The sequence below is a fragment of the Dermochelys coriacea genome, chromosome 11 (genome assembly GCF_009764565.3).
Source record: "Dermochelys coriacea isolate rDerCor1 chromosome 11, rDerCor1.pri.v4, whole genome shotgun sequence".
Lineage (NCBI taxonomy): Eukaryota > Metazoa > Chordata > Testudines > Dermochelyidae > Dermochelys > Dermochelys coriacea.
In genome coordinates, this window is record NC_050078.2 from 34278601 (window position 1) to 34306421 (window position 27821).

Consider the following 27821-nt stretch of genomic DNA (forward strand, 5'->3'; position numbering starts at 1 on the left):
TTTAGGGCCCTGAGCCTATTTCTGCATCATACTGCTGCTCTCTGTGAAAGGAGGAATCGGTCACCGGCAATATTCTGCTTTTGAGAAGTAAAGGGAAATAGACCACCAATGGCCTCTTTTTTTAAATTTATTTAATATAAACTTAAAATAACAGTATTTCATGTGTGAATAAGATAACTTTTTGTTTTACTTTCATTTCAGAATTCAGGGTTTGAGTAATGTTGACATGTACTGCTACTTTTATTTAGCAGAAATTACTACTTACAGAATTTGGGAAAACAACTGGTATGGAAAGGATCCTTAGATATCACAAATAAGTAACTCTTCTGAGAGCATTTCAAAGGCTTGGGCTATGTCTACATTAGAGAGCTTACAGTGGCACAGCTGTACTGATGCAGTGGCACAGCTGTAAGATCTCTCAGGTAGCTTCTCTATGCTGATGGGAAAGAGCTCTCCCATCAACATAATTAAACCACCCCCAACAAGTGGCAGTAGCTATGTCTGTCGAAGAAGCTCTCCTGCTGACATAGTGCTGTGCACATTACCACTTATGCCAGCAAAATTTATGTTGCTCAGGGCTGTGTCATTTCACACCCCTGAGTGACATAAGTTTTGCTGACATAAGTGGTAGTGTAGACATGGCCTTAGTTGTACTATATGACAGAGGAAAGACAATGAGATTTATACATATACTCTCCATGCACCATTGTGAAAATATAGCCCCAATGGGTCCTTAGACCTAAACCTACAGTTTTTGTATTACAGCATTTTGTTTTTATGTACTGATGTATAAGATGCATGCATGGCTGCAGTGACATATATTTAGCTCATCTACAGGAAACATTACCATTACTCATGATTATGCTACTCCTTAATTGTCCTTCTCATTAGTAGGTTAAAGTATGTCTGATCACTTCTGGGTGAATAATGCTATTCTATTACAATATTAATTAAATGGAGGAGAAAAAACAATTAGAAATCCTCTTACACATGCCTGGGTAATGCAGCTATAGTTAAATATTTCTCAGCTCTTCAGTTTACCAATCAAGAGGTTTATAGTTTGATAGTTTACATTTGCATACAAATCTTAGCCTAGATTTAAATAGTTTTCTCAGAGTTTTAAACATGACCATCCCTTTCTCCAAAATCATCATTTTTAATGCTTTTTATTATATTTCACTTAATTTTGAACAATCAAATTTGTCAGGCAGTTGGTCTATCATAGAAGCTAGAAATTGAAAAGACCTGTGAGGTCATCCAGTCCATCCCTCTCCCAGTGCAGAGTAGTTCCCCATAGTATATTTTATATTACTTTGTGAAAGGCTACCTTTAAATATTTTAAGTGGTAAGGCTTCCATCAATTTTCTTGGAAGTCTAGATCTCCAGTCTTAAATGTAATCTAGGCCCTATTGCTTTAAAGCAGATTAATTTTTCAGTTTGAAAAGCAGCCACTGCGTAAGCAGCCTGACTTAAATGTAAAAAGCAAGGAAATTCTGAATCCATAATTCTCCTTCCACCCTCTGACCCCACCAACCGCCATATTAGTGTGCTCCCACCAAAATACCAGCTTGTGTTTACAGTTTCATTTCTCCTGATGGCGTATGGGCGCGTGCACATGAGCACTTGCTCTATGTGTACTCAAAAGGTTCATGATCTGGAGAGCTGAAAATATAAACACAAGCTGGTATTATGGTGTGACTAGCGGTTTGTGGTTCTTTGTTTGAATACTTCAAAAATGGGCACACTGGCCAGAACAAAAGGCAAAAAACAGTGCTGCTGCTTTCAGTATAGAACATTAGTGGCTCCTGTAATTTCCACACATACACTTGAGGTAGATCAAAAGTCACCCTACACAACTGAGACTTGCCTTTCAACCATTTAGTTTTACTTAGTTCACTTTAATGCAAGTTTTGTTTTCAAGTATAGAACATGAATATTTTGCTTTTCGTTTCACATGTTTGCAAGCACCATGCTCATCTAGGCCCACATCTGGAAATCACTTAAGCAGAAGAATAGTAAGTCTGTTGGTACCTTACTCATGTGAATACGATTATTCATGTGTTTAAGTGTTTGCAGGATTAGACTACTAGTTAGGGTGATCAGATAGCAAACGTGAAAAATTGGGACTGGGGGTTGGGGGTAATAGGACCCTATATAAGAAAAAGACCCCAAAATCAGGACTGTCCCTATAAAATTGGGTCATCTGGTCCCCCTACCACTAGTGAGAATTCATTGTCTTCATAACACGTATTTCACCTATTGTTTCATGGAACTGGCTCTTCTGCTTGCTTTGGATTCTCTTTTATGCTCTCTTGAATCAACTCCTGCCTAGAGAGAGCCCCACTGAGCAGAGCTCCAAAGTGGCATGAGCCTGCCTATGGGGATACAATTGAATGATTGTGAAATTAAACAGGTGCATGTTTTAGACCAAGCTTTTCCTCTCTTTTTTTACTAGAGATGGCTCCACTTTTCTGAACGCTGTTGGAGAGAAAAAGTAAAAGAATTAAATTGAAATACAGTGTACTATGTGCAGGATCACATCAGGTTATGTTGTCATATTACATATAAGAAACAAACTTTTTTTCACAAGCAGGTCTACTGCTGAAATCCAATAACAGTCTTCAAAGTAAAACTGGGCATTATTGTTTGTCAAATCAAGTTGTTGTTTTTTAAACAGACATTACAAATTGGTTCTACCATCTATTGAAGCTCCAGTCACCCCTGAAAACTTAATTTAGGCAATAGTTGCCTTTAGAATCTAAAGAAACAGCTGACAAAAACAAAGTGATCTTCTCAAAACAGCAACAACCCCAGCTAATCTAAAGATACTAACACAACCACTTGACACATTCAAGAGATATGGAGAGTTCTTTCTATTACCGACAATTCTTACCATAGAGAACAGTTGTGCTATAATTATTGTAATAACCCCCCGATCATGAAAAGAGCAGGTGGTTTACAAATATTATCAGTCACTTTTGATTGAAGGGAATCCATCCTAAAAACAGAAGGGAATTTTTTTCTTAAAACATTGAATATCTTACACAAAAATATATATCACACAATAACAAAATTCTCTCTTTCAGGTCAAAAACTTTCCTTATGTATTTGAGACACGCTTGATCACTTTATACAAACTGCACAACTGCAACTGCCATCATAAGGTAGAACATCTTGCTTCTTTTTAATACATTATTCTATATAAGAATCCTCACAAAGACAGCTTGTGAGCATTTCACAAATTATAATAATGGAACCACCTACATGTATATCAGTGCTGACAGATTTGGATCATCTTATTTTCACCTGCAGTAAGTTCACTCAGCTGAAAACTAAATTATACAATGAACAGCTTTGTTGTAGGAATATGCATGGCCTTATTTTCCACCACCATTTTCAGAACAAATGCATGCAACTTGCACAGATATTTAATATCAATAGTAATAAATGATAATGATCTTTTAACTGTAACGGGCTTTTCATCCAGATGGATTCCAAAGAGCAGAGCTTTATATGCTTTGCAAACTCTATTAATAATACAGATTATATGGGATCATTTTGACTACCATTGAAGTGCAACTATTCAACAGCCACTCTACACAATAGTTTTGCACAGGAGAAGGAGAAGTATACAGTATCCCATTGAAACTACCGACCTGATTCTTCTCCCATTGAAATTAGTGGCAAAAAATTCCTATTGACTTCTATGATGCAAAATCAGGACCTAGATGGGGAATGTAGGTAGACAGAGTTTGGCCAAGATATTAGGGCTAGCATTCCTACTTTTAGAGTGTTGTGGGAATTTTGATGACCATGTCAAACCAGAACCTCTGTTTTATTGTCTTACCTTAAAAACAAACATATTGGGCAAATGGTTCTGTGCAAAAGAAAGAGGGCTATCTACTAATGCGGTAGTGTCACTTTGGAACTCTTGGGCTTATTCACTTAAAGTACTAGTTTGCACTAGCTCCTTTGTGCATTTTGGCAAGATCACAATTTATTATGAGATGGCTTCAAGCTTATAAAAATAAGCTATAATGCCCATTCTTCATTACAATGAAAGGACAATACCATTTATGCCATTAATTTGCTCTTGAAGACTTGTCTTGGCCATAAACATGAAGATAATTAATGTATACACAATGACAAATTAAATACATTTGTATGCAATACCAGTGCTGATAATGCATGACTTCCCTTTTTTCTGGCATCAATCAATGTAAAAACAAATTAAAAACAGCATTCTCCAATGGGCCTTTTGAATACTCTTGTACCGAGTGGGATCCTTAGCATTCATACAAAGAACTGCTTGTTACACTGGTTAAAATGTCAGAGACTTCCAAATATTAAAGTTTCTGCATGCCTAACATCAAATAGAGCGACTTCTTTACCCTTATTTCTTCATTCAAAATACATAAAGATTGCGTGGTCTCTTGGTCAAATCAAAGACTTTGTCTTATTCAGATTTTCTTCTCATGGTGTAGCAGTTCACAAAGGTAGAATCAAAGAACAAATTATACATATACATTATTATTCTAACAAAGTATAAACAAGTAAAAATCTAATCTACTTCATTTTCAAAGTAATATTACATACGAAGTGTTATCTTAACTAATTTGAAAGTAGTCATAGAAGTATCAAAGCTAGGTAAACTCTTCAATAGTTTGAATAAAATGTAACGAATGATCCTCAAATGAATATAAAGAAGGAATTGAAATAAATGAAAATGAAAAGGTCTAAACAGTGTCACATTTACCACTTAGCTAAACAGCCATTACATTAGAAATCTAAATTCTATCCAAGGAACATTCAAAATAATCAGAATACTGTGTATATAAAATAGTAAGCAACGTGGTCTGTGTTGCAAGACAAAAATTATACCGTTTTATATTTTCAAAGAGGCTTCAATCTTACTTCTAAAATTGGTCCTCCTATCTTTCAAGGCAGTTTTTGTGTGTATAAGGTAGTAATTTTTGAGTCATGTAGTACAAAAGGAGGAAGTATAGATGCAAGTTGGCTACCATTTGAATTTTACTCCAGATGCAGCACCCTGCTTAGTTGAAATAACTTTTAATAAAGTACAAAATTTTAGTAAAGTAGAAAACTTGATTTTTCTAGACATTGTGGTCCAGTGGAGAGAGCACAGGACTGGGAATCTGGAAACCAGGATTCTATTCCCAGCTGTGCCACTAACTTGCCAAAGATATTTGCTACTAGGGTGACCAGATGTCCCGATTTTTAGGGACAGTCCCGATTTTTTGGGTCTTTTTCTTATATAGGCTTCTATTACCCCCCACCCCATCCCAATTTTTCACAATTGCTGTCTGGTCACTCTATTTGCTACTCCACATATGACTACAGCTATTAGGAATATTCCTTCTTCCACGCTTGCTTAGTTTAAAAACTAACAATGCACTACCATGACTGAGGACAATTTAAATAGACTGGCTTTGATGTTTCTACAGTGACTACTTTGCTAGATGGGGATCTTGAAGATTATTCCTTTGGTAAGCATTAGTTATCCTATAATTCACTGTATTTCACAAAGCCAACCCAAACCATATAGCTAGTTTAGTGAACACTCATTTGTCTAATATTATTTTCATATTGCTATCACTTCAAAAACATAGATCCATTACTGAGTGCAAATAAAGTAAATGGGTGCACCTGAGCACAGAATTTGACCTTTAAAAACATTCCTAAAGTTTTCATGTTTTTACAGAAACAGCCATAATAGAAGCAATTTTGCAGAGTGGATAATGAATTCAGACAGTGAACATTTGTCCTGGATTTTTGAAAATAATTAGCATCTTAAGTTACCTGAAAGATGTAGGTAAGTGAGCAAGTAGTTCTACATCAGCACATTTACAATTAAAAATAAAATTATTTAAAACCAGGCATTAAGCATCATAAGCCTCTGTAGCAACAAAGAAACATGCAACAAAGGACTACAGAACTGGAGGTTTATTTGGTTAGGGATTACATTCAATTGGTCAAAACAATAATTAGAAAATATTGAATACAAAATGTAATTGTTAGGCAAGGTTAGCAATCTTGGTCACACATAATTTTAAAATAAATTGTAAATATGCAAAATAATCTACTACTGTATTCAAGTCTTGTGGACAGGAAGGCTACACAAGACATTTTTTTCCAATCAATGAATATATAACAAAAATGCAAATGGCCAAGGAAGTATATTAGCTTAGTAGGATAAGTGATGATAAAAAGGATATTTAAAAAAAGGCTGAATTTTGAAGAAAAAGAAAAAAGAAAAGGAAGATTGTTATGGAAAATTTAACATACTAATTACATACCCAGTAAAATAGACAGAAGAGAAATAGAAGCTTAACTATATGGGGATCATTATTCAATATTCAGACTAAGTGCACTCACCTGCAAAAACACAAGCATACCTGTCCAATTTTTTTGAATATTAACATTTGATAGTTCGCTTCGTTAAATGTATAATCTGAGATGTCACTCAATTTAATAATTATGAGAATAGACATGTCATGGAATAGTGTAAAGACACTATTTTATATGGCAGCACCTTGTTAAATAGAGAGATCTGATTATTAAATTACTGCATAACGTTTCTCCAAACAAAAGCTCACTGTTTTCATGATTATTGTTTTGTCTCTGATATACATGTAGCAAGATTTTGTAAACCTGTTAAAACTTACTAAACAATTTCTTTAAACAGGGCAAGAGTATAGGGAAGTTTTTAAAGATATAAAGATAAATGAATACAAGGTCACTGAAAAAGAGAAGAGTGCTGCTACAAGGCTCTGATGGCCTAAGGCAATCCCTAGTGAGTGTACTCATGGAAAGAAAGAGAGCCTAGCAATGAACAACTAAGTACAGTAGTTCTGGTTCTATATTACCCAGCCTCTTTGTTTTTCATAGATTTGTAAGGCCAGAAGGGACCACTGTGATCAGCTACTCTGACCTCCTGCATAACACAGGCCACAAGACTCCCCTGAATAAATTCTTGACTCAAGTCCAATAGCTGTACTTGAACTAGAGCATATCTTTTGCCAAAACATCCAATCTTGATTTTAAAATTTCCAGTGATGGAGATTCCACTACAATCCTTGATAATTTTGTTCTAATGATTAATTACCCTCACTTTTAAAAATGTGCACCTTGTTTCTAGTCTGAATTTGTCTAGCTTCAACTTCCAGCCCTGGGTTCTTGTTAATTTTTTGCTCTCTATCAAATTTCTGTTCCCCAAGCAGGTACTTGTAGACTGTGATCAAATCACCCCTTAACCTACTCTTTGCTATGCTGAATAGGTTGAGTTCCTCGAATCTGTCACTATAAGGCATGTTAACAATTCTTTAATCAATCCTATGGCTTTTCAGTGAATCCCCTCCAATTTGTCAACAGCCTTTTTGAAGTGGGACCACCAGAACCTGACACAGTATTTCAGTAGCAGACACATCATTGATTAGAATATAGAAATAATCTAACCTCTCTATTCCTACTCAGTAGTCCCCTGTTTATACATCCAAGGATCACATTTTAGCCCTTTTGGGAAGGGACATCGAGAAGACATGAAGTGCAGCGCCTTTGCTGAGGCAGGACTAAACCTAAACCATTGCTGACAGGGGTTTGTCCAACCTGCTTGTAAAAACTTCCAATGATGGGTATTCCACGAACTCTCTTGGAAGCCTGTTCTAGTGCTTAACTGCCATGATAGTGAGACGTTGAGTTAGAGAAGATCTACCAACTTGTCATGGGTGTTTGCCCCTTTAATCTTTATCCATTTTTCTCAAATAATCTACCATTTTATGCATCTATTACCAGTGATGTAACTGATCAACCATCTTAAGGTTTCTGAATTTGAGGCAATATGACTGGTGTAATTTTAAACCTTTAAAATATCATATCTCCTAGCTTCATTTACATCCATATTAAACACTTGCAAAGCTCTGCCAGAGTGTCTGGAGAGCAAAATAGTCATTCTCCAGTCATCAGGATATTATGTATGCTACAGATTATTTCAAAGGTGGTTAAGTATTCATTAGTACAATCATTCTCCCTGTAAGTAAGGTACAGTTTGTCCCAGCTCTGGGATCTCTGGAGAGAATTGCTTGCTGTCTGAGAGTTCTGTAGCCATATCTCCAGCATCTTGTGCCCCGGATCTCTTGCCTCATGCTTCCACTCCTTCAGTTCCTTGGCTCACTGATGTGCAGCTTGTGCCAGCTCCAGTGCTCTCTGTTGTGCCTCTATTTCCATTGCCCGTTTCTTCTTCTCTGCTTCCTGCTTTTGCTTCTCAGCTTCCATTTCCAGCTTTTTGGTCTGCTCTGCTATTTCCATCTTTTGAACCTCATCCAGTTTGGTTTTCCTGGCTGCCTCACTGAGAATTGGGTCATGTTGGTCTTCTAAGCCTGTTCCACCACTGCACTCAGTCCCCTTTGATGGATCAGTCTGATCTCTTTGCTATTGATCTTGCTTACTCATACGTTCCTTTGTTTCATTGCCTTTACCCAAAACAAACAAACAGAAAATAACAAACAAATATTTTCTTGATTGGTTTCCAGTCTTTTTACTTTTGAATCTCTCAGTTTTTGGTTAATAAGTGCAGGGAGCCTGATTTTTGGTTAGCTAGCAAGTGGGGTACCAATCCTACCAACTGCATCACTGTGACAATTCTCAGGACACCCTGGACTGTGAGTCACCTTGTTGCCACCTGCCTCCAAAGCGCGGGAGTCTTGCCTGTACCTGCTAGGTGCTAGCTCCCTAACACTACCAGCCTGTCTGCGACTCAAGCACTCTACTGGGCTCATCAGCCTTGTCTTTGGTTAATAACAGGTTAATAACAGATTCTCTCCAACCTCTGAGTCCCTTCAAAGTGTCCCCCTGTGGTATCTAGCCCCTGATCACTGGATGCTCATGGAAATCCCAATTCCTCTGTTCCCAAAGAAATAGTATACCACAATTTACTCGCTTTACCTTAGGCCTCCAGGTCTGTAATATGCACAACACTTGGGTTCGGTTATAAAACAAAACAAAATTTATTTAAAAAAGAACAGAGATTTATTTAAAAAAGAACAGAAATAAAAACCAGTGTGAGAGATGAGTATAAATGGTTACATATGAAATAACATCATAACACACATTCTAAAGCCTAAACTTAAATAACAAGTTATCCTCAAGGTTTTCTTCAGCATTATTCAACCAAGTCTGCTTGAGAACTTTTTTTCAGGAAGCAAACTCACTGTCTGTTTACTTCCTAGGTGAAGGATACACACAGACAGCTGCAGCGGCACAGGAGCTAGCAAACAGAGCTCTAAACAGGGGAGTTTGAGTGGGAGTTCTGTTGGAGGAGAAGGTAGTTGTACTTGGTTTTGTATTTTTAGTATTTGTATTTGTGTGTGTGTGTAGGGGTTTTGTGCTGGGAGAGCAGCTGAGCCTGATTAGGGGGTGGGGCTTTGTGCTGAGAGAGCAGCTGAGCCCTGCCTAGGGGGTGGGGCTTCTGACTAGGGGCCCTATAAAGGTAGCCAGCCAGTCAGGCAGCGGCACAGACAGCTGCAGTGGCACAGGAGCTAGCAAACAAAGCTCTAAACAAGGGAGTTTGTATTGTGGTGCTTGTTTGGGGTTTGCTTTTGCTGGGGGGTGTGTGGTCTTTTTGGTGTGCCTTGTGTTTCCCAGATTAACAGGATTTAGGTGGGAAGGAGATGACAGATACAGAGGCAGCTGTGGGAGTGACTCCTGTAGTGAAAGATGCATTGAGGATGACTGGATGTGGAAGCTGTGGTATGTACATGATCCTGGAGGGGGGAACCGGTAAGAGTTTTGTCTGCATGAAATGCCGTCTGATAGAGCTGATGGAGGAAAAGATCCGAGGTTTGGAGATGCAGGTGGAAAGTCTGGTTGAGTTTAGGCAGGGGTTTGAGCAGATGATGGAGCAAAGATATGACGTATCTGAAGGGAAAAGCTCAGACTCACAGATGGAAGCAGGGCTGGGGAATTTTGAGGAGAGACTGGATGAGGAAAGTGATCAGTGGAAACATGTGACTCAAAGAACCAGGCAGAGAAAAAGACGGGCTAGTGAAGGAGAAATAGAGCTTAGGAACAGATTTGCAGAGTTGGAAAATGAAGAAGGGGCTCAGCAGGTATTTGTTGAAGGTGGAAGGGTAAGGAAGAAGAGAAGAGAGGCTAGTCCTATAGAAAAAGGGGAAGAGTCAAGGGAGACTACACCAAATATGAGCCCCAGGAGGATACAGGATGGGTTGAAGAGGATTGTAAGGGAAAATAGGAATGGAAAGAACTTGCAGCCAGAGGGAACAGGGGAGAGACTGGAGAATAGCACTGTCACCAGGAAAAGGCAGGTCTATGTGATCGGGGACTCTTTATTGAGAAGAATAGACAGGCCTGTAACTAGAGCTGATCCAGAGAATAGAAGGGTGTGCTGTCTTCCGGATGCTAAGATACGGGATGTAGACCTGAGGTTGAAAAGGATCCTAAAGGGAGCGGGAAAGAATCCCCTAATTATCCTTCATGTGGGAACAAATGATACAGCCAGATTCTCGCTGGAAAGTATCAAGGGAGGCTATGCTAGGCTGGGGAAGACACTTAAGGAAATTGAGGCTCAGGTGATCTTTAGCGGGATCCTTCCTGTTCCTAGAGAAGGGCAACAAAGGTCTGACAAGATTGACTGTCAACAGATGGCTTAGGCAGTGGTGCTATAAGGAGGGCTTTGGGATGTATGGCCACTGGGAGGCATTCATGGACAGAGGTCAGTTCTCTCGGGATGGACTTCATCTCAGTAGGGAAGGAAATAGACTTCTAGGATCAAGGCTGGCACAACTGATAAAGAGAGCTTTAAACTAGGAATTGGGGGGAGATGGATGGGAGATGTCCAGAAAATCTCCACGCCAGATTTTAGCATTGAAAGGGAAGCAGATGAAGTAAGAATGGATACAGCCGTGGGTAGGAGAATGTATATAAGGAGCGAGGGCGGTGTGGATACTAGTCTAATAGGTTATACTGGCTGTAGAATGACTGTGCCTAATAGGGTACAAAATGTGAGCGAGGCCAAACAGCAAAAATTAAGATGTTTGTACACCAATGCGAGGAGTCTAGGTAACAAAATGGAGGAACTAGAGCTACTGGTGCAGGAAGTGAAACCAGATATCATAGGGATAACAGAAACATGGTGGAATAGTAGTCATGACTGGACTACAGGTATTGAAGGGTATGTGCTGTTTAGGAAAGACAGAAACAAAGGTAAAGGGGGTGGAGTAGCATTGTATATCAATGATGAGGTAGAATGTAAAGAAATAAGAAGCGATGCAATGGATAAGACAGAGTCCGTCTGGGCAAAAATTACATTGGGGAAGAAAACTAGTAAAGCCTCTCCTACGATAGTGCTTGAGGTGTGCTATAGACCTCTGGGATCTAATTTGGATATGGATAGAGCCCTTTTTAATGTCTTTAATCAAGTAAATACTAATGGAAACTGCGTGATCATGGGAGACTTTAACTTCCCAGATATAGACTGGAGGACCAGTGCTAGTAATAATAATAGGGCTCAGATTTTCCTAGATGCGATAGCGGATGGATTCCTTCATCAAGTAGTTGCTGAACCGACTAGAGGGGATGCCATTTTAGATTTAATTTTGGTGAGTAGCGAGGACCTCATAGAAGAAATGGTTGTAGGGGACAATCTTGGCTCAAGTGATCATGAGCTAATTCAGTTCAAACTAAATGGAAGGATTAACAAAAATAAATCTGCAACTAGGGTTTTTGATTTCAAAAGGGCTGACTTTCAAAAATTAAGGGAATTAGTTAGGGAAGTGGATTGGACTGAAGAACTTATAGATATAAAGGTAGAGGAGGCCTGGGATTACTTTAAATCAAAACTGCAGAAGCTATCGGAAGCCTGTATCCCAAGAAAGGGGAAAAAATTCATAGGAAGGAGTTGTAGACCAAGCTGGATGAGCAAGCATCTTAGAGAGGTGATTAAGAAGAAGCAGAAAGCATACAGGGAGTGGAAGATGGGAGGGATCCGCAAGGAAAGCTACCTAATTGAGGTCAGAAGATGTAGGGATAAAGTGAGAGAGGCTAAAAGTCGAGTAGAGTTGGACCTTGCAAAGGGAATTAAAACCAATAGTAAAAGGTTCTATAGCCATATAAATAAGAAGAAAACTAAGAAGGAAGAAGTGGGGCCGCTTAACACTGAGGATGGAGTGGAGGTTAAAGATAATCTAGGCATGGCCCAATATCTAAACAAATACTTTGCCTCAGTCTTTAATAAGGCTAAAGAGGATCTTGGGGATAATGGTAGCATGACAAATGGGAAGGAGGATATAGAGGTAGATATTACCATATCAGAGGTAGAAGCGAAACTGAAACAGCTTAATGGGACTAAATCGGGGGGCCCAGATAATCTTCATCCAAGAATATTAAAGGAATTGGCACCTGAAATTGCAAGCCCATTAGCAAGAATTTTTAATGCATCTGTAAACTCAGGAATAGTACCGAATGATTGGAGAATTGCTAATATAGTTCCTATTTTTAAGAAAGGAAAAAAAAGTGATCCGGGTAACTACAGACCAGTTAGTTTGACATCTGTAGTATGCAAGGTCCTGGAAAAAATTTTGAAGGAGAAATTAGTTAAGGACATTGAAGTCAATGGTAAATGGGACAATATACAACATGGTTTTACAAAAGGTAGATCGTGCCAAACCAACCTAATCTCCTTTTTTGAAAAAGTAACAGATTTTTTTAGATAAAGGAAATGCAGTGGATCTAATTTACCTAGATTTCAGTAAGGCATTTGATACCGTGCCACATGGGGAATTATTAGTTAAATTGGAAAAGATGGGGATCAATATGAACATCAAAAGGTGGATAAGGAATTGGTTAAAGGGGAGACTGCAACGGGTCCTACTGAAAGGCGAACTGTCAGGTTGGAGGGAGGTTACCAGTGGAGTTCCTCAGGGATCGGTTTTGGGACCAATCTTATTTAATCTTTTTATTACTGACCTTGGCACAAAAAGTGGGAGTGTGCTAATAAAGTTTGCAGATGATACAAAGCTGGGAGGTATTGCCAATTCGGAGAAGGATCGGGATATTATACAGGAGGATCTGGATGACCTTGTAAACTGGAGTAATAGTAATAGGATGAAATTTAATAGTGAGAAGTGTAAGGTTATGCATTTAGGGATTAATAACAAGAATTTTAGCTATAAGATGGGGACGCATCAATTAGAAATAACGGAAGAGGAGAAGGACCTTGGAGTATTGGTTGATCATAGGATGAGTATGAGCTGCCAATGTGATATGGCTGTGAAAAAAGCTAATGCGGTTTTGGGATGCATCAGGAGAGGCATTTCCAGTAGGGATAAGGAGGTTTTAGTACCGTTATACAAGGCACTGGTGAGACCTCACCTAGAATACTGTGTGCAGTTCTGGTCTCCCATGTTTAAAAAGGATGAATTCAAACTGGAGCAGGTACAGAGAAGGGCTACTAGGATGATCCGAGGAATGGAAAACTTGTCTTATGAAAGGAGACTTAAGGAGCTTGGCTTGTTTAGCATAACTAAAAGAAGGTTGAGGGGAGATATGATTGCTCTCTATAAATATATCAGAGGGATAAATACAGGAGAGGGAGAGGAATTATTTAAGCTCAGCACCAATGTGGACACAAGAACAAATGGGTATAAACTGGCGACCAGGAAATTTAGACTTGAAATCAGATGAAGGTTTTTAACCGTCAGAGGAGTGAAGTTTTGGAATAGCCTTCCAAGGGAAGCAGTGGGGGCAAAGATCTATCTGGCTTTAAGATTCTACTCGATAAGTTTATGGAGGAGATGGTATGATGGGATAATGGGATTTTGGTAAGTAATTGATCTTTAAATATTCAGGGTAAATAGGCCAAATCCCCTGAGATGGGATATTAGATGGATGGGATCTGATTTACTATAGAAAATTCTTTCTTGGGTATCTGGCTGGTGAATCTTGCCCATGTGCTCAGGGTTTAGCTGATTGCCATATTTGGGGTCGGGAAGGAATTTTCCTCCAGGGCAGATTGGAGAGGCCCTGGAGGTTTTTCACCTTCCTCTGTAGTATGGGGCATGGTTGACTTGAGGGAGGCTTCTCTGCTCCTTGAAGTATTTGAACCATGATTTAAGGACTTCAATAGCTCAGACATGGGTGAGGTTTTTCATAGGAGTGGGTGGGTGAGATTCTGTGGCCTGCGCTGTGCAGGAGGTCGGACTAGATGATCAGAATGGTCCCTTCTGACCTTAGTATCTATGAGTCTATGATACCAAGGTGTCTCTTTGTTTCCCTAATTATACCAAATTAGACCATTGAGGTGCACCTCAAGGTAGAGTTCTCCCTCCCCAACACTGATTATCTATTCCTGTTAGTTTTCTTCTCAAGTCTCCACCAGCTCTTCTTTAGTATTTGACTTAGAATTACAATAGACTCCAATTATATAACCCAATAATACACAATAGTCCCTCTGGTGATAAGTGTCTCCAACCCCTTGTCTGGAGGAGTTTGTCTTAAGACATGCTACCTTTGAGTGACCAATTTTTAGCTATAAACCTAGAGAACATGATTTTTTGTGTGTGTATTAAAAATTAACTCTCCCCACACGTTCTCCATACATACATCTCACAATGGTTATGATGACGAATGGGATATAGGCTTTCATTAGAGACCTCACCTGTACCCATATTTTCCACAGCATCCTCTGCCAGTTGGCATCCAGAGGTTCTTGGGTCACAGTTTAGACAATTGTCATTTATAATTTTTAGAAATTCCAAGAATATTTTACTACTGGCAGCATGAGACCTTCAGTATATATCACATGATTGAAGCTCCCCATGATAACACATCTTTTTTTCTCTACACATTATCGTTGGGTGTTTGAGGAGCTGTCATCCTATTCTATAGTGTATTTTATAATCTGTAGCAAACACCAAATAGTACCCCATCTCACACTTTATCTTTTAGAAGTTAATCCATAAGCAATTAAGTTCCTTTGCTTCAGAGTTGTTAGTGACGAGGGGCTTGTCTACACTTAGAGTAGCACCGTTGCAGCTGTACTACTATAGCACTTAGTGAAGACACTACCTGCGCCAACAGGAGAGCTTCTCTCATTGGTGTAGGTACTCTATCTCCCTGAGAGGTGGATGCTATGTTTAAGGGAGCAGCCCTCCTATCAACAGCGCACTGCCTACTCTGGGAGTTTGGTCAGTATAACTGCGTTGCTCAGAGGTATGGAAAAATCAATGTAGTTATACGGACATAAATTTGTAGCGTAGACCAAGACTCAGAAACAGGTACAGTAGAACCTCAGAATTATGAACACCAGAGTTATGAACTGATCAGTCAACTCCCAACCTCATCTGGAACCGGAAGTACACAATCAGGCAGCAGCACACACACACACACACACAAAGCAAATGCAGTACAGTACAGTACTGTGTTAAACGTAAACTACTAAAAAAATAAAGGGAAAGCAGCATTTTTCTTCTGCATACTAAAGTTTCAAAGCTGTATTAAGTTAATGTTCAGTTGTAAACTTTTCAAAGAACAACCATAAGATTTTGTTCAGATTTACGAATATTTCAGAGTTACAAACAACTTCCATTCCCGAGGTGTTCATAACTCTGAGGTTCTACTATAATGCCATTTTTGACAGAGTGCCATTTCCCCTTCCCCATTTGCCCACTTGATCCTTCCTAAATAGGATATACCCAGTGATTTTAACATTCCAGTCATGTGAATCATCCCTTCAGGATTTAGTAATGTCAACTATGTTCAATTTATGCTAATAAATGAGCAATACCAATGTCTCTTGTTTATTGCCCATGGTCCTAGCACTGGTGTATAGACAGTTAAATAATTTATTCTCTTCAGATCTGTGACGGAGTGTACCAACTCCGCAGTGGTTCAGCAGGGGCTAATCATACTCTGTGGGCTGAGGAGGCCATGCCCCCTCATTTCTGCTAAGCATGCTCCAGCTGGAACCTGGATATAAAAGGGAGCAATTCAGATCAGTAGAGGCTGACTGTCAAAGGAAATGGAGGTGCGCCACAGGGTCCTGTGGGGGGAACTGCCGACACTTCAGGACATGGAGGCTAGTCAGACTGCGATGACCAACAGCTCCCAGGCATCCAACACCACAGAGGGAGGAGAGGTCATGGGACCCCCCAAGATGTCTAGCTGTGGAGGAACTGGTAGGAAGTATCCCAGGGGGACTCAACAGGGAACCAGTCATAGAACTGGGGCTTAGCTCAGCATGTTTCAGCAGGAACCTGCTGAGCAGGTGGTGGGAAACCTGCGATTGTCAGAGCCCTGGGTTGTGACCCAGTGGAGTAGGGAGGGCCCAGGCTCTATACCCTGGCCACCACTCGCACTGAGGCAATGGCCCAACTCTCCAGCCATCAGGCCATGCTGCCCTACTGCTCAAGTGTAGCCATGTTGACTCTGGTCATTGGGCCACACAGCCCTGCAAGAGAGAGCAGCCCTATAGACTCTGGTTACTAAAACGCACTGCCCTGCCACTCCTATTGACTCCGGATGTGAAGCCACACAGCCCTGATGAGGAGGGCAGCAATATTGACTCTGGCCATTGGGCCACACAGCCCCACAAGAGAGGGAAGCCCTGTGGATTCTGGTCACTAGACAGCACTGCCCTGCTGCTCAAGGGTGGCCCTATTGACTCTGGCCATTGGGCCAGGCAGCCCTGTAAGGGAAAGAACCCTATTGACTTTGACCGTTAGACTGTACTGCCTAGAAGTTAAGGGTGATCGTCCAGACTCAGCCGTGGGGTTATAACACCCTTCCCCCTTCCCAAAAGGGTGATGGGGTGTACCACCTCTGCAACAAGGTCCCTTAATGCCTTGATTAATCTTTTATTCTTGACATCTTAATTTTGTTTTAAATGGATGCTCCTTTGTTCCCCTTTTTCTCCCTCTCCTTTTGTTGTTAATGTAATACCCTCCTGACTAGTCTAGCCAGTCTGTCCTTGAGAAGATGGAGACCATCCAAATTGTGCAACCCCCTCTCCACAGAAGGTTAACCAGTGTTCTATAAAACCAAACCGCTTACCTAATCAGTGGTCCACATCCAGAATCTTTACCTTCTGTCTTCCTTCACTCATGGGACAGGAAGAATCTCCAGGAATGTTACTAGGACATTTCTGTCCTTCAGCATCCTTCTGAGATCTCTGAAGTCATCCATAATCTGTCATCTTTGGCTGGGGGACAGGTGGATTTTGGGTATTTGGAGGACAACCAGGCCTTATTTCCTACAGACAGGGTTGGTGTGGCTTGGTGTTTTCAGTTGGCATGACATTTGTATTTCTCCTTGGAAGCTTCAGTTTATTTGGTAAACTCTTGGTGAAACCATTGAATGTGGGCAACTAGATCTGCTGCATCAGGGACATAGGAGTCTGGAGGTGCAGCTGAATGAAGTCAAGGGTGGAAACCATAGTTTATGGGCTGTCTGGTGAATGCATGGGTGGAGTTGTATGCAAACTCTGCATATGGCAGAAGGATGACCCAGTCATCTTGATGATAATTGAGAAAGTAACACAGGTATTGATTAAGGACCTGGTTCACTTGTGATGAGATGATCTGTTGCTAGTTAAGGTTATGAGCAGTTCAAAGATACTCCAGATTCTTATGGTCAGTATGGACCTGGACTGGGACGTAAGCCAGGGTAATGAAAAGTCCCTAAAAGTGGGGGCCACCAGCACCCAAACTGTGGCCCCACCCCTGTGCTGCCCCATTCCTTCCGAGTCCCCACCCTCACACCCCCCCTTCCCCCTAGGCCCCACCTCCACATCTCCTCTTCCCCCAAAGCCCTGCCTCCCGGTTTCTCCTCTCCATCCCCTCCCCAAGTCACTCACCCTTACAGCTGGTAAAAAGTGGGAGGGATTTTTAAAGTGATGGGGCTACATGGCCCCCTGTTCCCCGCTGTTCTGGTGCCCCTGACCTGAGCTCCTTCTAGGTGTCCCCATCTTTCAAAAGCTGTCTTTATCACAAGTATCTCTTTGTCCCAGATATAATAATTCTTCTCAGTGAGGGGTTAGTTTTTATGAATAAAAGGCACAGGGTTGGAGTTGGTTATGAGAGCCATTATGTTGTGACAGAACAGCTCTAATGACAAAGTTCAAAGCATCTGCCTCTATGATGAAGGGCTTGGCAGGATCCAGAAGCACGAGAATGGGACCTGAGGTAAAGGATCTTTTGAGCTGATCAAATGCGAACTATGTCTCTAGTGACCGGAAAAAATGGACTCCTTTTCAAAGAAGCACAGTTATGGGAGCAACTAGGGGAGAGAATCCTTTGATAAAATGCCTTTGGAAATTGGCAAACCCGAGAAACTGCTGTATGCCTCTTATGTCCTTCAGACATTCCTTCCAGAGATGGCAGATACCTTCCATGGGTCCATTGTTAGCCCTTTGGGGAAGGAGTGCAATTGTGTCTTTATAAACTTACATAACTTCAGTTTGGCGTAAAGATGGTTTTGGCAGAGTCTGTTGAGAATGTGGCACACATGTTGCTCATGTAGTGCCTGATTTTAAGAAAAACCAAGAACAACATCCAAAAACAAACAAACCCACAAACTAGTCCAATATATTCTGGAAGATATCATTGACAAAATGCTGAAACATTTGGCAAGTTACATAACCCAAAAGGCATAGCCAAATATTCAAAATATCCATATTCGGTGCGAAACAATCTTCCATTCATCACCTTCCCTAATTTGGACAATGTTATAGGCCCTATGAAGATCCAACATAGTAAAAATCTCGGCTGAATGGAGCCTCTCAAAGAGTTCATTAATAAGTGGCAGAGAGTATGGGTTTCAAACCATCAATTTGTTCAGAACTCGACAGTCAAAACAAGGGCTAAAGGAGCCATCTTTCTTTGCCACGAAGAAGACTGAAGCCCCTGCCAGAGAAGTGGATAGGGCAAATAAACTCCTTCTCTAGGTTCTCGCAGAGGTACTCCTGGAGCACTTGGAGTTCAGGTTCCAAGAGGGCCTACTGTGGCCAAAGGGGAACTCGGCTCCACATTGCAGGTGAACTGGACAATCAGAAGTGTGATGGGTGACTAAGTAGCTGCCCTCTTTTTATTGAAAACATCAAGGTAATCTCAATATTGCATTGGGATTCCTGAAGTTATCAAGGGGATCACAGGGATGGGGGAAGTCAACTTCAGTGTACCTCCTTTGGTTTCTGAATTCTCAAGTAGGTGGCAAAGATCACACCAGAACATGATTTTGGGAGGCAAAATTGATGGCAGAGTCTTGATGTGAAGTGTACTGTGCCTGGTCTCCAGCAGATGAGCGGATCATGGGTGATAAGGAAGGGAATGCCGAGGATGACAGGGGAGTGAGGATCATGCATGGATCATACCAAATGGTTGAACCTCCCAGTGACCTGGAAAGTGCTAAGCATCAAGGGTACCATTTGATGAGTAACTGATATGGAGGAGAGGAGGGATCCGTCAATAGACTCCATCAAATCAGGGATGCTGCTTGGCTAAATTGGAATGTTATGACTCCAGGCAAAGACTAAATCCACAAAATTGTCAGAGGCCCATGAGTGCCCTCAGCTTGACCTCTGATATGGAGGGAATGTTGTAGTCAGAGGGAGAGTTGGACAGTGCTGGCACAGTGTCCATTCATAGCCAAGGTGCCGGTTGACAAGGAGAGGTGCAAGGTCCTGGAGTGAAGTGGGGGACACAGGCTCAGTCTAGACACCCTTTTTGGGGCTGAGGCGAGGAGTTTTTCTGGTCAAGACACAGCTTGATTCTTAGCAGGGCATCCCACACTGTAGTCACTAGAGCGTAGTGTCCAAATTCCCCATAATACAGCATAGGCCCAAAACATGACACCCGCCCTTTTCTGCATCAGAGAGACAAGGCTGAACTTGACTGATCTGTGTAGGCCCTTCTGATGAGAATGTGGAAGGAATTGGGAACTCAACTCTCTCTCCAGGCAGCGTTCAGTCAGGATGATCATCAACATTGACGACCAACCTGTTTCCCTGATGCAGCTCCTGAAGCATGTTCTTGGCAGATTGTGTTCAATTCGGATCAAATACAATGGCCATAGCTTGTACAAACTCTTTGAACTGCCCCCAACAAGGGGCTAGAAGTCTCCAGATGGGGAGTTTCCCAGGCAAAGTCCTTCCAAGTTAGCAGATTAATAACAAGTCCTACTTGACTCAGTGGAGAACAAGTAGGTGCTGAAGCATGAACAGGAGCCAGGATTGGGTCATGAAACCAAGGAACTTGTTACCATCCCCATCAAACTCATCAGGCGTTTGACTCTCCGGCTCCCTAGAAGCTGGGCTAGCAGCTATGCGTGGGATGTGCCTGCGAGGCCATAACCTGGGCCTATAGAGTCTGCAGGATTCCCACAGTGTCCGGCAGGGGCATGGCTGCCTCTGCAGAATCCATCTGAAAGGCAGTCCAGCCACTTACCCATGCTTGTTCAATCTTTTCAACTACTCTAACTGTCAGCAACCAAGCTGTGGGTGGTCTGGCCTAGTGGTTGAAGCAAGAGTCTGGCCTACTGGTTAGCACTGAATCCATATGGGGCAGGTCAAGGAGTGAAGCCAAGAGTCAGAGACCATAGCCTAAGCCAAAGGATTAGCTGGAGTCGCAGTGAGAAGGCGTAGCAGAGGATCAGAGGAGGGAATCAGAGGTCACAAAGGAGCTGGGGGCTGGAGCAGGGACAGGCGGGGCAGGGCTAGAGACAGCAGAGGCAGGGGTAGGACCAAGAACAGCTGCAGGCTAGGAATGCATTGAGCCACCACTGGACGGCTGCTGCTGCTGAGCCTAATCATCAGCCTGGAGACTCTTGCAGGCAGCCAATCAGGTGGTACAGTCAATCAGAGAACTTCTGTCCCTGTATTCACTGGATTGCCAAGGGACTGGCTCTGCTGCAGGCTGGCCTCTGACAAAAGGCACTGGAAGTCTGCAAATCAAAATTTCTCCAAGGCCCTGTCTAGATAGCAAAAAAGGGTGCTTTCTTCAGTCAAGTTAGCTTAATCATTCGAACTAACATTATTGGAAAAACCCCTTAAACATCTGTGTAGACACAATTGAACATCTTTGCAATCATATTAGATGGTTTTGTTGTAACCTAATTGTAAAGATGTTTTGTTTATTAGGTTTATCACACACACAAATTAGGCACCAGCAATATGACTACAAACCTAATTCATATACATTTAAAATTACCTGGTTTCATCATTTTTATTTGAAGTTGAGAAAGCTTTCTACATTTACTTTCAATTAAGTAAATGATACTTAACTCATCTGGATTCAGCCCTCATTTTTGTAAATGAGACCAGGTTCTGAATAATAGTTTAGAAGATGCTGTGACTACTCACTAATCTTCAATATGTTTCATTTATGCAAAAGGACTAAACAAGGGAGCCCATTTTTTCTCTGTTGGTCAGTATAATTGAATATGTAACGACAATAAAATAAAATGTACTTTTAACACGAATTATGCAAGAAATAGAGTAATGGTACTTAAACTATATGACACTGAAAGTTATATTATCACATCATGAGGCTCCCCATGAGCAAACTAAATTTGCAAATCTTTTATCAAAAATAAATGTACACAACCGTAATATTTGCATCTACATTCCAGGAAAATTAATAAACATGTTTTGTTATTTGATTATCTTAGCAATAAAAATCTGTAGCTGATCAAATTTTTGACAGCCTGCAGTTACAGAGATAGAGGGGCCTTCCTGAGCCACACCTCGGAGCCCATGGAAGAGTGACCATAAAGTAATGTACTTAGACAGTAACACAAACAACAAAAAGAGAGCTCCTTAAATGCAGAGAGAAATCTGGAGGCATAACAATTTATAAAATTGGTTGAAATTCGAAATCAAGCTAATGTTAAGAGGGTTTCTTTAGATCTTTCATACAATGGAGCTTCAAACTGTCACCACATGGTCCCAAATATTTAGGTCTCCAAATACCAACTGTTACTACATATAATTAAAATCCATTTGCAAGCACTAATCAACCAAATCAAGCTAACTCGTGAGATGGGATAAATTGCTGCTGTCTTTATTTATGGCAGATAGCCAATATTATTAAAATACCTCACTTGACCAGTGCATTCTACCTACACGCCCAATATTTTCCATTAACATTAATAGGTTAATTATTTGTATGGTGAGGACCCACTCCTGAAGCACCAAAATTATATTTTAAGAAAGTTTTTATGAGAAAAATCTTGTGGGTGTAATCAAGAAAATGAAATAATAGTGTTTTAAACATTTACTACAGCTTTTATTGTGATCAACATGGAAAAATGAAACCAAATATGTTATACAACAATAATACAAACTGGTATAGATATAGGTAAGTAAAATGTGTCTCATTAAGAAACACACTTTTTTTATTCACCGGCAGGCACATTTTACTTGCATGTTTCTTCTAGGGGTCTCAGTTCACAACTGACTGTATTAAAGTACAAAGTATTTGTTTATATTACTACGTTAAATAGCTATTTTCAAAGACAGTGGACCTCCCTAGTTGGGATCTTGAGGAAAAGAAATGACTACCTTTATCTAGCAAACTGTTCACTATTTGTACTATGGTAGCACCTACAGAGCCCAACCAAGACTGAGGTTCTATCATGTGAGGACTGTACAAACACATAGTTAAGAGACTCTCCCTTCTTCAGAGAGTTTACAATTGAAATATATAAACCACTAAGGATCTGAAACAGAGGGATGGAGAGATTAATTGACTTGTCCAAAGTCACACAGCAGTCAGGAGCAGAGCCAGGAAGAGGATCATTATCCACTGGACTGCACTGCCTCTCTAATATAGCCTAGCAATTTAGTAGAAGCAAAATGTGTCAGAAGCACATAGGATCAAGCTTCAGATGCCAAGCTCACCTACTAGCTTCATGGAATTGCAGAGGTTGGACAGGGTCAGTAGCATCACATTCAACCTCTCAGTAGTAGGCTTTCTGAATGGTGCTGACAAGTTCTGTGAGGGAGTCTGTAACAGAACCTATTTGAATCGTTGAATCATATTGATCTCTGACACACAACCTTGAATCAATTCAGATCTTAGGCTCTTGATTAATCTCAAAATAGTTCATAATAGGAACTTCTGTGACAAATTCTTTTAAATTCCCCAAAGCTTTTCTCTTGCCAGTGCCTTTCTGTACTATCCTCAAGTATCATTCTGAGTGGAGCATTTAATTGTGAAAAATTTTAGGGATTCATTTGTTTAGATATGTTAACATGCTCATGAATCTGTGTAAGCCTCTGCAGTCTTTTGAGTTGTACAATTGCTTTTTGCCATTCTTGGGTCCACCAAAACTCCTTTGTCACTGATTATATATACTACATAAGCAATCTCATTCAGCCAGATCTGGCAGTATTGTTTCTGTTCCATTTAGAGTTGTTTTGTGTCTACACTAGAGAGCTTACAGCGGCACAGTTGTACTGATCTTTCATGTAGCTGTTCTATGCCAATGGGATAGAGCTCTCCCATTGACATAATTAAACCACCCCCAACAAGTGGCAGTAGCTATGTCGGCAGGAGAAGTTCTCCCACCGACATAGCATTGTCCACATTGTCACTTATGTTGGTGTAACTTATGTTGCTCCGGGGTTTGTTTTTTCACACCCTTGAGTGTCATAAGTTTTGCCTACATATGTGGTAGTGTAGACATAGCATCAGATACACTGCAGAACATTAATCAGTCTCTCTTTGTGTTGTTGATCATTTTTACTCCAAATCAGCAAATTATCAATTTCTATTCCATCTAGACCCTCAAAAATCTTCAAATGATCTGATGTATTGGTACACATCAGGTGCTGAGGCCATACTGAAGATAAGTTGATTAAACATATTATTTGAATCAAACCAGAATTGACATAACCCTTGTCAAAACTGAAAATAGTTTTGGAGTATACACATATGCTCCTTAACTATTCTCATGGGGTAGTGCAACTCTACTGTGATTCTGTGCTTATGCAGATATGCCACTATGGCATTGCCCATTAGTTTCATTTTGTGCTCGCTACATGAAACAACCTTAGCTTTTGGTTTTAACATTAGGCAACCATTAATTTTTTTGTATAAGCTGACTGTGAATTTTGTTGCACTTTAGGTCCAGTATCTATTTTGAAATGGAATGTTTATTCATTTATTTCTCAAGTCACAACTAATCTGTTGTAGAACCTTATTTTGTAAATTTATTATGAGACTCTGCAAGAACCTCTTTCTCTGCGTCATTTTGTCATCTTCATCATCATTGCTTTGTCTTTCAGTATGTTCATGAATATATTATGCTTTTGTATATCTTTTCAATTTGTGCTGAGAACAGAACCAACACACTTCTGCGGAATGGTTGCTTTTATTGTGCACATAACATTGCGCCCCTTGTGTTGGACCTTTTTGCCATGGGTGATTGCATCTATGATTATTGAAAACAAATCTAGTCTCTGCCATTTGTTTACTCTTGTATTTTATCTTTATGCCTTAGGATGCATTTTTAATTAGAAAGACTTCAGTTCTTTCACTGCTTACTAACACTTTCAGTTGCGAAGCAGTTTTCATTAGTTCTGCAAATATTCACTGTTCTTTTCTCACCATAACCTTGTTTTGACTTGGTTATCACTTATACCTCAAATAATTTGTCCATCTGTTAACTGATCAAATTCACATGACTTGGCTTTATTTCTGAAGATCTGTAACAATGGTCAATGGTCTCCTCTGGCAGCTGGTTTATTGTAAAAATGTGCCTTTCCCACAAGTGACCTTCTTTTGTGGATCAAAATAGTCTTAAAAGTTTTGAATGGCTTCATCTAGCAGTTTGCAGTCTTTCTCATGGAATGTATGTATATCTCCAGTGCCCTTTATCCTGCAGTGTGGAAGACTTCATCCTCTCCAATTCCACTTTCCTCTCCAGTTTTTGGATAGGTTTCAGAGTAGCAGCCGTGCCACAAGTACTCCTTTTAGTTTTTGGATAGGTCCCTTTCCAGATTCATTCAGTTGGTTTCATGGGCTCAATTTTTGCTATTTTCAGACCCTATGTAAAAAAAGCTAATAACAAACAGAATGCTGGTAACTATCCAATCAGGTCTTTATTTCCTGGCCCCCGTCAAATGACATGGGTAAGGAGTACAAAAAATTATACCCAGTGATTTAGCTGGAGACAGTATTCAGTGATTCCAGGAAACAATGATCAGCACTTGTTTGTCATCCCTTTAGTACAGGCGACACCCAGCTCTCTTCAGTTAGAAGATGAGTTACTGTAAAGAAAGGTCTGACAGAGCTGGGGATGGTTAAGCCTGTAGGAAAACTAGGGAATCTAGCAGGCCCCTCCAGAAAAGTTTATATAATCAACCACATTGTACAACGTACAGACAACCTGCTGATTAACGTTTCTTCAGAGTAAAATTCATATTAGGAACATTATTTTGAGCATTTTTACTCCAAGCTGCAGTGAAAGCTAAACAATAGGTATATTATGATGGAAATCTTCTCCTATGTACTTATGCTAGTTGGACCACAACTGTGAGGGATTTGGTGGCAGTACAGAGAGTGCCCTTCATATTAAATGACAATTTGGAAGTGTTTAACAACATATGGTCTCTTCTCCTTGACATATATGATTAAGAATATATCTTTTGTATATCAAAATATAAAATACCATCTGTCATAAGTGACAACTATGATATTGGCTTTATATAACCAATTAATTCACTGTACTTTCTAATGTAAATATTTCTCCTATTTTCTCTTTTTTCTTGTTCTGTATCTATATTTATTTATAAAATTTCAATAAATGTATATCTAAAAAAGTCAACACTATGTCTTGAAATGTAATTAAGAATAACAATGAAAGTCTGTTTTCACTTTATATTTTAAAGATGAAGGGCCAAATCCTGAACTGGCATAAATCGGCATAGCTCCATGGGCAGCAGTGGATTTATATGGATTTACATCAACTAAGGATATAACCCAGCATGTTACTTTTCCCTTTAAAAAACAGCTATACCTATTAACTCTGATGGCCTCTTTCCTTTCATGAAATGCAGAGTTTCATAGGTCTTTCTCCAAAAATGTGGTATTCCTTTCAGATATGAATTGAAGAGAAGTGAGAGTTTACATATGACATTCATGGCTTGTTAGGGATGTACCAATGCTCGAATTTGAATAGACTCATGGAGATATAAGAGTTAATATCAAGAGCTCAATAAAAATAAAGAAAAGGTATATAAGATTCCAATTTCACTAATTCAAAGCATACCTGACTCTTATAATTTTATAGGCAAAAAACGAACCTTTTATCTTTTATTTAAATGGGCTTTTGACCATGTCAAAACTTGGAAGATTCTCAAGATTCTCATGGCAGGAGCACAGTGACCAAGCTTTCCAGGTTAAATGAGTGAGATTTTAATAGTCTAATTGAAACATGGTGCAAATTCTCTTATTGTCTGAATGTGATACTTAGACATACCTCGGAAATGTATCTCATTATGAGATACAGTGAAGACAGCTAAAATGTGTTAAAATATCATGCAAGTCCTGTAAAAACCTGCAGGGTGGAGACAATGCATTTTAATGGAGATTTCTGTCGAGATAAGATACTCATATTAGGCACAGATTTACCTCTGTCACATGCACCTGCTGTTATCTGGCTGTTTATTAGTTCAAATTGACATCAGAAATGCTGAACGTTATAGAGAAAGGTCATTATATCTGTATAGCATGTAAAATTCCCTCATGATGCTTCTAATTTTGGGTGTGCCCTTATTTTGGGTGCCAGTTCTATATTTTAAAGTGCCTGGGAGATTGAAAGTTCCAATGCTGTAAGCATTTAGAAACTACTTGAGAAAACCTAAAATAGATAACATGAGAGAACTAGTTCAGATTAAATAACAAATTATTTCCACTTTTGCTCAAATTTCAAATCAATCCCTTTCTAGAGTTTGGAAAACATCATTTTTTAAAGTATTTTTTCATATCTCTGTGCTTCCTGAATTTAGATGGGTTTGGAGGTGGAAATACCAAGCAAATGTGAAAAACTAGTTTTGCAATATTTCTGACCCAAATGAAACTAGTCCAGTTTCTTAAAGAATCATCTGAGGTTTAGGATGCTTATTTGATGCTCCTTCTCCTGTTTGTCTGAAGCTAAGGAACTGTGAGAGATAAAACTAAAAGAAACCTTGAAGTCTTAAAGTGCAGAGAGACTTGAATAGCTCTAGCTCAAAGTTCAGAAGAATATACAAGCACACTTCCTCCTTTTTGTTAAAATAGCTACTTCAGCTTTAAAATGGTTTCCCCCCGACTTCCTTGTGCTTGTTTACAGTAATATGAATAGAAACGGCCTTAGACACAAGAAATATAAGTGAAAATCACTCTGTCCCAGGAAAAATCATAGACAGGTCCTCAAGGAATCCATTTTGAAGCACGTGGAGGAGAGGAAGGTGATCAGGAACAGTCAACATGGATTCACCAAGGGCAAGTCATGCCTGGCCAACCTGACTGCCTTCTATGATGCAATAACTGGCTCTGTTGATATGGGGAAAGCAGTGGACGTGATATACCTTGACTTTAGCAAAGCTTTTGATATGGTCTCCCACAATATTCGTGCCAGCAAGTTAAAGAAGTATGGATTGGATGAATGGACTATAAGGTAGATAGACAGTAGGCTAGATCGTTGGGCTCAATGGGGAGTGATCAATGGCTTGATGTCTAGTTGGCAGCCGTATCAAGCAGAGTGCCCCAGGGATTGGTCCTGAGGCTAGTTTTGTTCAACATCTTCATTAA

At 40.1% G+C, this 27821-nt stretch overlaps 1 long non-coding RNA gene across 1 annotated transcript; it reads right to left on the reverse strand.

The window, feature by feature from the left end:
• Nucleotides 1-16705: 16705 nt before the first annotated feature.
• LOC122458019 lies at nucleotides 16706-27555 on the reverse strand. The gene is made up of 3 exons (XR_006277835.1): nucleotides 27411-27555; nucleotides 17881-17885; nucleotides 16706-16717 (listed from the first exon to the last, which is right to left on the reverse strand). It is a non-coding gene; the product is annotated as an uncharacterized LOC122458019 (long non-coding RNA).
• Between the last annotated feature and the right edge of the window lie 266 nt (nucleotides 27556-27821).